The sequence below is a fragment of the Aethalodelphis obliquidens genome, unplaced genomic scaffold (assembly GCF_003676395.1).
Source record: "Aethalodelphis obliquidens isolate GAN/ISIS:26980383/991018 unplaced genomic scaffold, ASM367639v1 scaffold4, whole genome shotgun sequence".
NCBI classification, from domain to species: Eukaryota; Metazoa; Chordata; class Mammalia; order Artiodactyla; family Delphinidae; genus Aethalodelphis; species Aethalodelphis obliquidens.
The window spans coordinates 54,536,496-54,543,674 of record NW_020837948.1 but is presented as its reverse complement, the minus strand read 5'-3'; the positions used below and the strand labels follow the sequence as shown (position 1 = coordinate 54,543,674).

At 36.7% G+C, this 7,179-nt stretch overlaps 1 protein-coding gene across 5 annotated transcripts in view; it reads left to right on the top strand.

Moving 5' to 3' along the window:
* Positions 1–1,700: 1,700 nt before the first annotated feature.
* Positions 1,701–7,179, top strand: part of TENT2 (terminal nucleotidyltransferase 2) — a 58,321-nt gene continuing 52,842 nt past the window's right edge. Inside the window, exons 1-2 of one of the 5 annotated variants that reach the window (XM_027100742.1) lie at positions 1,701–2,025; positions 2,252–2,320. The gene's annotated coding sequence lies outside the window, so the exon portion shown is untranslated. The remainder of the gene's footprint in view (positions 2,026–2,251; positions 2,321–7,179) is intronic. The other 4 variants (XM_027100743.1, XM_027100746.1, XM_027100745.1 and 1 more) reach the window with 4 other exon arrangements.

Genomic DNA, 7,179 nt, shown 5'->3' with positions numbered 1-7,179 from the left:
CAAAAAAAACCAAAAAAAAAAAACCAAAAAAAAAAAACCCCCCCCAAAAAAACAAAAAAAACCATGTTAACGCTATAAAAAAGAAAGCTGTAGTGATTGTATTACCATCAGACAGAGTACAGTTAGAGCAAAGAATATTACCAGGAAAAAAAGAGGGTCATTTATAAAGTGAATCATTTCATAATGACATAATAATTTTCATATTCATTTCATTAAAGATAAATTCACCTAAATAATAGAACAATTCTAAATGTTTATGCAACTAACAGCAGAGCTTCACAACACATAAAGCAAAAACTGATAGAACAGCAAGGAAAACTAGAAAAATCCATAATTATAGTGAGGGATTTCAGTGCTCTTCCCTTAATAATTAATAAAATAAGTAGACAGAAAATCAGTAAGTATGTTCTAAATCCCCCCCAGGATTTAGATTTGAACAGTGATATCAGGCAACTTGACGTGATTCACATTTGTGGAGCATTTCACCCAACAGCTACAGAATACACATTTATTTTAAATGTACACTGAACACTTACCAAGACAGACCAACCATATTCTGGGCCACAGAACAAATCTCAATAAATTTAAAATGATTCGAATTATATGAAATATGTTCTTTGATGATAATGGGATTGAATTAGAAATCAAAAACAGAAAGGTATCTGGAAAGTCTGATACTTGGAGACTAAATAACATAAATAATCCGAGGATCAAAGAAAAAAACCCATATAGGGAAATTAGAAAGTATTTTGAAATGAAGTAAAATGAAAACACAATATATTAAAATGTGTGGGATACAGCTAACACAGTACTTTGAAGGAAACTCATACCACTAAATGCCTATATTACAAAGGAAGAAACATCTCAAATCAAAGACCTCAGTTTCCAAGAAACTGGAAAATTAATTTTAAAAACTTCAAAAAAAAAAAGAATAAAGGAAATAAACATAACAGTAGAAATCAATGAAAGAGAAAAGAAAAATAAAGAAAATCTATGAAACCAAAAGTTGACTTTGAGATTTGAAATCAGTGAGATTAATATTGCCTCTTGCCGGGTCGATCAGGAAAAAAGAAAAAAGACACAAGTTACAAATTTCAGGAGTAAAAAGGACAATAAAGGAATATTGTTAACAGATTTACACGAATAAATTTCAACAACTTATATTTTCACAACTATTAAAGCTCACTCAAGAATAAATATTAAATATTTGTTTTATTAGTGAATGTTAGCTACTAAGGCAGGGAGTTGAGTCCGGGCTTTATAGATAAATAAGGGTCCCCAAGCAGCTCTCAGTTCATTAACGGGGAAAAACAAAGCTTAATACTGATCAGTGTAGAAGAGTGAGGGAAAACTTGGCCAGGAAAATCTTCTCTGGGGAGGAGTCACCCGGCTGAGAGACAGGAAGGATCAGTAAAAAAAATGTTTATCAGAATTTGAGCTTGAGGAGCGGGTCCAGGGCAGCGCTCTGCCAACCACCCTCCTCCGTCTGCCGCTCCGCCTTTCTCTAGGCAGTCCCAGCCCTTCCCCTACGCGCTCGCGCTCGCTCTCGCAGCTGCTGAACGTCGCACGCCCTCCCAGCCGGGCCCCCAAGAGCCGTGCGCTTGCGCACTCGAGCGAAGACCTCGCAGGAGAGAGTGAGGCGGCTGCCGGAAGTATGACCTTCGTCCCCGTACTCGCCGTTTCCATCCGGGGTCACGTCGGTCTTCCGGGTGTTTCCGACAGGGCTTTCTACGCCGCTTTCTTCCGGCTACATTTTGGTCTTCCGTCTCTTGCCACCTCCCTCGAGTTCCCTCACCCTTGCTGCCCCTGCCTTTTCTTGTGTCGTACCTCCCCGGCCGCCGAGCCCGGGAATTAGATCGCAATCCGGAGCCGGAGCCGGGCCTACCCATTCCGCGCGGGCACTACCACCTTTGGCTCTGGAGAAAGCTAGGACCGAGCGCGCCGGGCCGTCCCTGCTCCGGCTCTGGAGCTCCTGGGCTGGCGGTGCCGGTAGATTCTCCTGCTTAGTCTTCCCCGAGGACACTTGTGAGTTAGGGGGTTTCGGAGAGGAAAGCAACGGTGTAGGCCCGGGTGCGGGGCGGGGCGCCGGGAACTTTTTCGGAAACTGTAGTGTTTTGCGTGGGAGGTTCCGGCATAATCTCTCTGATATCCCAGACGTATGGGCGGCCCCCAGGCTGCGGTACTTTCTGAAGAATCTTAGGAACTCTTAAACGTTTCCCATTCGTTTGTCTTTCTCGCGCCCCGTCCTCAGTCTAGGACCAAACAAGGAAGACTGTCTTGGGACACTGCATGGGGTTTCAAAGGGTGGTGAAGAACTAAGGTAAATATCAGGATTAATAATTTAAAATTTAAGACTTTTCACTAAATGGTTGTGAAATTGTCTCAGTTTTTAGCTTTACAGGAAACCGCACAGGTTAGGACTGTCAGATTGTTGTCTATCCCTTTTGTTTTTGCACCGTTCAGCCTTTGTAGATAGGTTCTCCATCTATCTTTCTAGGTCAGAACACGGGGGGCTTATGTGTCTCATAAATCCTCTACTATCCAAGTTCCCTGCCTTGTTTGATCCTCTCTCAGCTCTTTGTTTAAAATAGCAGTCGTTTATTTATATTGGTATACCAATAGGGTGAACAAAAAAGAAAATGAAACTAAAACTCAAGCTACATTGGCAACTTAACAAACGTGTGGTGTATGGTTTTGTGGGGAAAGATCAGAACCGAACACTAAGTCTGCGTATTTGAATTACAGGCGACATACTACTTTTGTAAATACCCTCATATTGTATGCTTTATTACCACAAGGCTTTAAACATGGCATTAACAGCTAGAAGGCTCTTAATATGTACTGATGAATAGCCCAATAATAGTAGCAGTACTCTGTTGGTGTGAATAGTCTCAATTCTGTCTGATCAGGAAGTGTAACAAGCTGTGTGTGAAATAGGTAATTTAAGAAATGTCCATTTGGAATCATGTGGCTAGATTATTTTTTAATACTTGGATGGGATCTAATTCTTGATCAGAGGGGATATATGTATAGCTGGTTGACTTTGCTGTACAGTAGAAACTAACACAACATTGTAAAAGCAACTATACTCCAATAAAAATTAATTTAAAAAAAGGACTGTCGTTATCAAAACCTGTGGGTGGTTTGACAGAGGGTGAGCAGGATTTAGGAGTTGGACTTGTTGCATTATGGAGAAAAAAAGTGAGTTTAGGGGATCAAAGGCATTTGGACAAAGTGGACAGATAACTAGATTTGCTACTACATTTCTGGTTTTTATACTAGGTAGATTCCACTTTCCAGAGAATCTTGATGAAGGAATTATGTAATCTTGAGTGTTCTCTAATTCCTTGGAGGAGAGGTCAAGTTTAGGACAGAAATTCCGGGTTGTAAGTTATAGGACCAAATGCTATATCACTAGGAATTACTTTGTGAACTACTCCTTTACTAACTTGTCTCATATATGACTATTTACAAATAAATCTGTGTAACTTCCAAATGGGCAACCTTAGTCAAGAAGTAATCCTTAAGATTGTCTCCTTAAGGCAAGAACCAATGCAACAGTTTTAAAGCAGTTCAAAATTTACCTAGATTATTTTTTTTATAGTCAAGTACAGATTGAGAAATTGATAATTTTCAAACTAAGAAAAATAGGATACCACCAATATCTGGATTTTATTTATCATAAAATTTCTTACACCTGCTACCAATGTTAATGTGGAGTAATTCTTTTTTATGGATCATTGTCTACTTGGTGAAGAAGGCTTTCATTCAGAATATAAAGAAAAAGATTTAAAATTTTGTAGAGGTCCCCTTAAATCTGGTATGGTAATAGTTTTGCTGGATTTTATTCTCAGAAACTCTATTCTGTTTAAAAAATGATCCCTTATATTGTTTTATTATAATAGGTTATTATTTTGGTGTCATTTTTATCTTCATCAAAATTAGTGTTGGAATGTATTAGAAATATTCGAAAGAGGAATTGAAATTCATGGGCTTTTGGTTTACTTCCTTATCTCTAGATGGTCATGCAGAATACTTGTGTTGGAGAGCATTGAATGTCATTGATTACATTCCCTAGGAATGATCCTCCCCACTTTGAAGGCTGGCCTGGTTAAGAGCCAGACTTGAGGGCCAAAAATTCATCCTGAGGAGAACCCGACAGATAACTTTGTTTTGGAGGCGCTGGAAAACCTTTGATGCTTATCTGGTAATTAGGGATAGGCTGATTTAGATAACTGCCCTAAAGTACACTTTTGAGTATGGAATCATTCTCAGCTTTTAAGCCGTGGTCGTTTGAAGAGTACTTCTGGGCTACAAGACATCTTTTGACTTATTCTTAAGTTTGAATCTGACCATGTAATGCAATAGAAATTAGGTGAGGTCTGGGCTATTATGTCATTTTGGGTCTCAAGCCTGAAGAAAAACACAAGCATATTATTTATAGGTATAAACAAAATGTCTAGAATTTTAACTACGAATTGATTTAAATAAATCTGAATATAGAGTGTTTTAATTCTAGTTTTTCTGAATACAAATTTCTTCTCTTGTTTGATCAGATCTATAGTATCTGTGTTACAACAAAATTAAATATCAAGCAAAATTCATTATAATGAATTGTATTTAATGTCATTTTCTCATGAATTCTTTGAAATAGTAATTGTTTTATGGGGAGTTGAGTCAGAGTAGCAGAGTCAAGGAAGCCAAGAAGGAGTGTAAGCCCAGGCAAAGGGAGAAGAAAGCATTAGTTGACAGCCTTAGATCTGGCATTCTGCAATTATTGAGTGTACTTTTAATAAAGAATTCTCTGGAATCCTGCTTGGTTCAAGATATTTCCTCTGATCAGTGAACATCAGAGAGTACAGTTTAGCAGATTTGATAGGATTGATTTTTTGTTTTAATCAATTTCCTGTAACAAGGGATAAAGGCCTGCTGAAGAAAGCTGACAAACTCTTGTTTTCTGGAGGTAACACCTTGTCTCTGGTCCAAATTAGAGTCAGGCACTTGGGATGGGATCTGATGGTGGCCCAAGACTATTGTCCATAATCCGTTATGAACCTTGGACTGGTGAATCTCACTCTTTGGCCAGTCTAGGAAATTTTAATCTTACAGAATTGAAAAGGAATAAAGTTTCTGTGAGTGACTTATTTGTCTCTTCCCAGATCTTTCTCTTTTCTCTCTTGTTGTCTCCTATTCTAATTTTTCCAGCCATCTTGTCTTAGTCCCAGAGGCAATTACCATTTCTTTTAGCAGCTTATATGTTATTTTCCTCTGTTGTTCTAAAAAAAAAAAAAAAAAAAACGTAGAAATTTTTATACAGCTTGGTTTTTGGATTGACATCTACTGATCTACTGAAAATGAGGATTTACCACTTTTATGTACCCTCTCTCATCATAAATTGTGAGATTTATGTGTGTATAAACATGTAAATATATGTAGCATATAGTATATTTTATGTAGCATATGTAATCTGTAAATAAATACAGTGTAGTAAATATATAATAAATATATTACAATTTCTGTTTAAATCAGTATGTTCAATGTTCATGTTATTGTAAGAACCAAGTAGGTGACTGATTATATTTCCTTTTTTATATGACCTTTTGAGTGTGTTTTGTCCGTAGTTTAGAAATTTATTATTAACTTGCTGCATTTCTGTTCCTATACTTTCTGCTCTGTTAGCCGAACTCCTCTCTGTGGTCAAATATATAAGGTAATCTACCAGTTAATCTTTTTCCTCCTTGGATATCTTCTTGAAGACCTCTATGTGTTCTAACTTAAGCTGTTTAGCTTCCCTTCACCATCATCCTGGGGAATTTGTCTCTGCCCTGTGTCAGAGCTCCCTTTTCCTAGATCCCAGATTTTCTTTTCATTTTTCTTTTTTTGATACTTTACATGTCTAAAAATGTTTTTATTTTCCTTTTGCACTGATAGTATAGCTGGGTATAAAATTATAGCTTGAAAGCATTTCCTTCGGAGCCTTGAAGGCATTCACTTCCTTGTTTTGTTTCCACTGTTGCTACTGAGAGGGCCAAAGCCATTTTGATTACCATCCCTTGGTGTTTTTTTTTTTTTAATTGAAGTGTAGTTGATTTACAATGTTGTGTTAATTTCTGCTGTATAGCAAAGTGATACAATTATACATTCTTTTTTATATTCTTTTCCATTATGGTTTATCTCAGGGTATTGAATATAGTTCTCTGTGCTATATGGTAGGACCTTGTTGTTTATCCATACCATCCCTTTGTTTATAACATTTTCTTTCTCTGTAATATTTATAAGCTTCTTTTACCTGATATTCTGAAATGTCACTGTAATATACCTTTATATGTGTGTGTGTGTATGTATATATATATATATATATGTATATACATATATTAAGTTGTGCTTTATACTCATTGGGTCCTTTCAATCTAAGGCTTGGTGTTCTTCAGTCTTGCACATTTTCTTGTTTTATTTACTTGGTAATTTCTGTGTTTTCTCTGTTCTTCCTGGAACTTCTGTTGTATTGGATGTTGGACCACATAATTTGGTTTTATTATATTTTTTTCACTTACTGTCCTGCCTCCTGTCTGCCCTCACCAATTTTTCCTTTTTGTTCATTCCTCAATGTTATTTTTAGCTTTCTGCTGGATATTTCTGCTTTTAATTTTCCAAGAGCCCTTTCTGCTTTTTAAAAAACACATTCTTATTTACATATTCAATGTTATTTCATTAATTATGGAGGTTTTTTTTTTTCCTCATTTTTCATTTGTTGCAGGTATTGTTTCTGTTTATTCCTAGGCCTTTTTTTTTTTTTTTAACTTTCGATGATCCATGGATGTCTGTTTTCTAACTAGAAATCTAAATTGGAAGCTTATGTGCATGAGTAGGCAGTTCAATAGTAGGCTTCATTGTAGGTTGCGAGTGAGCTTAACTTTTTCTTGGTGAGCGACTGTTCCTATGTTACAGGTTCTTTGGTTACTGTATTATATGGTTTCTTGTTCCATTATTCCATAGATGAGTTTTCTAATTGCCTGAATTGGGAATGCAGGCTGGGGATCCTATTTTTACTTTGTAGACTTAATACTTGTTTTCAGTTTGTTTTCTTACCCTACTCTTTGTAAGTCTATAGCCTCTTGGGGTCAGTCATTGCAAATAATAAATATCTAGTCTTCTGCTTGGGACAGTGAATGATTCTCA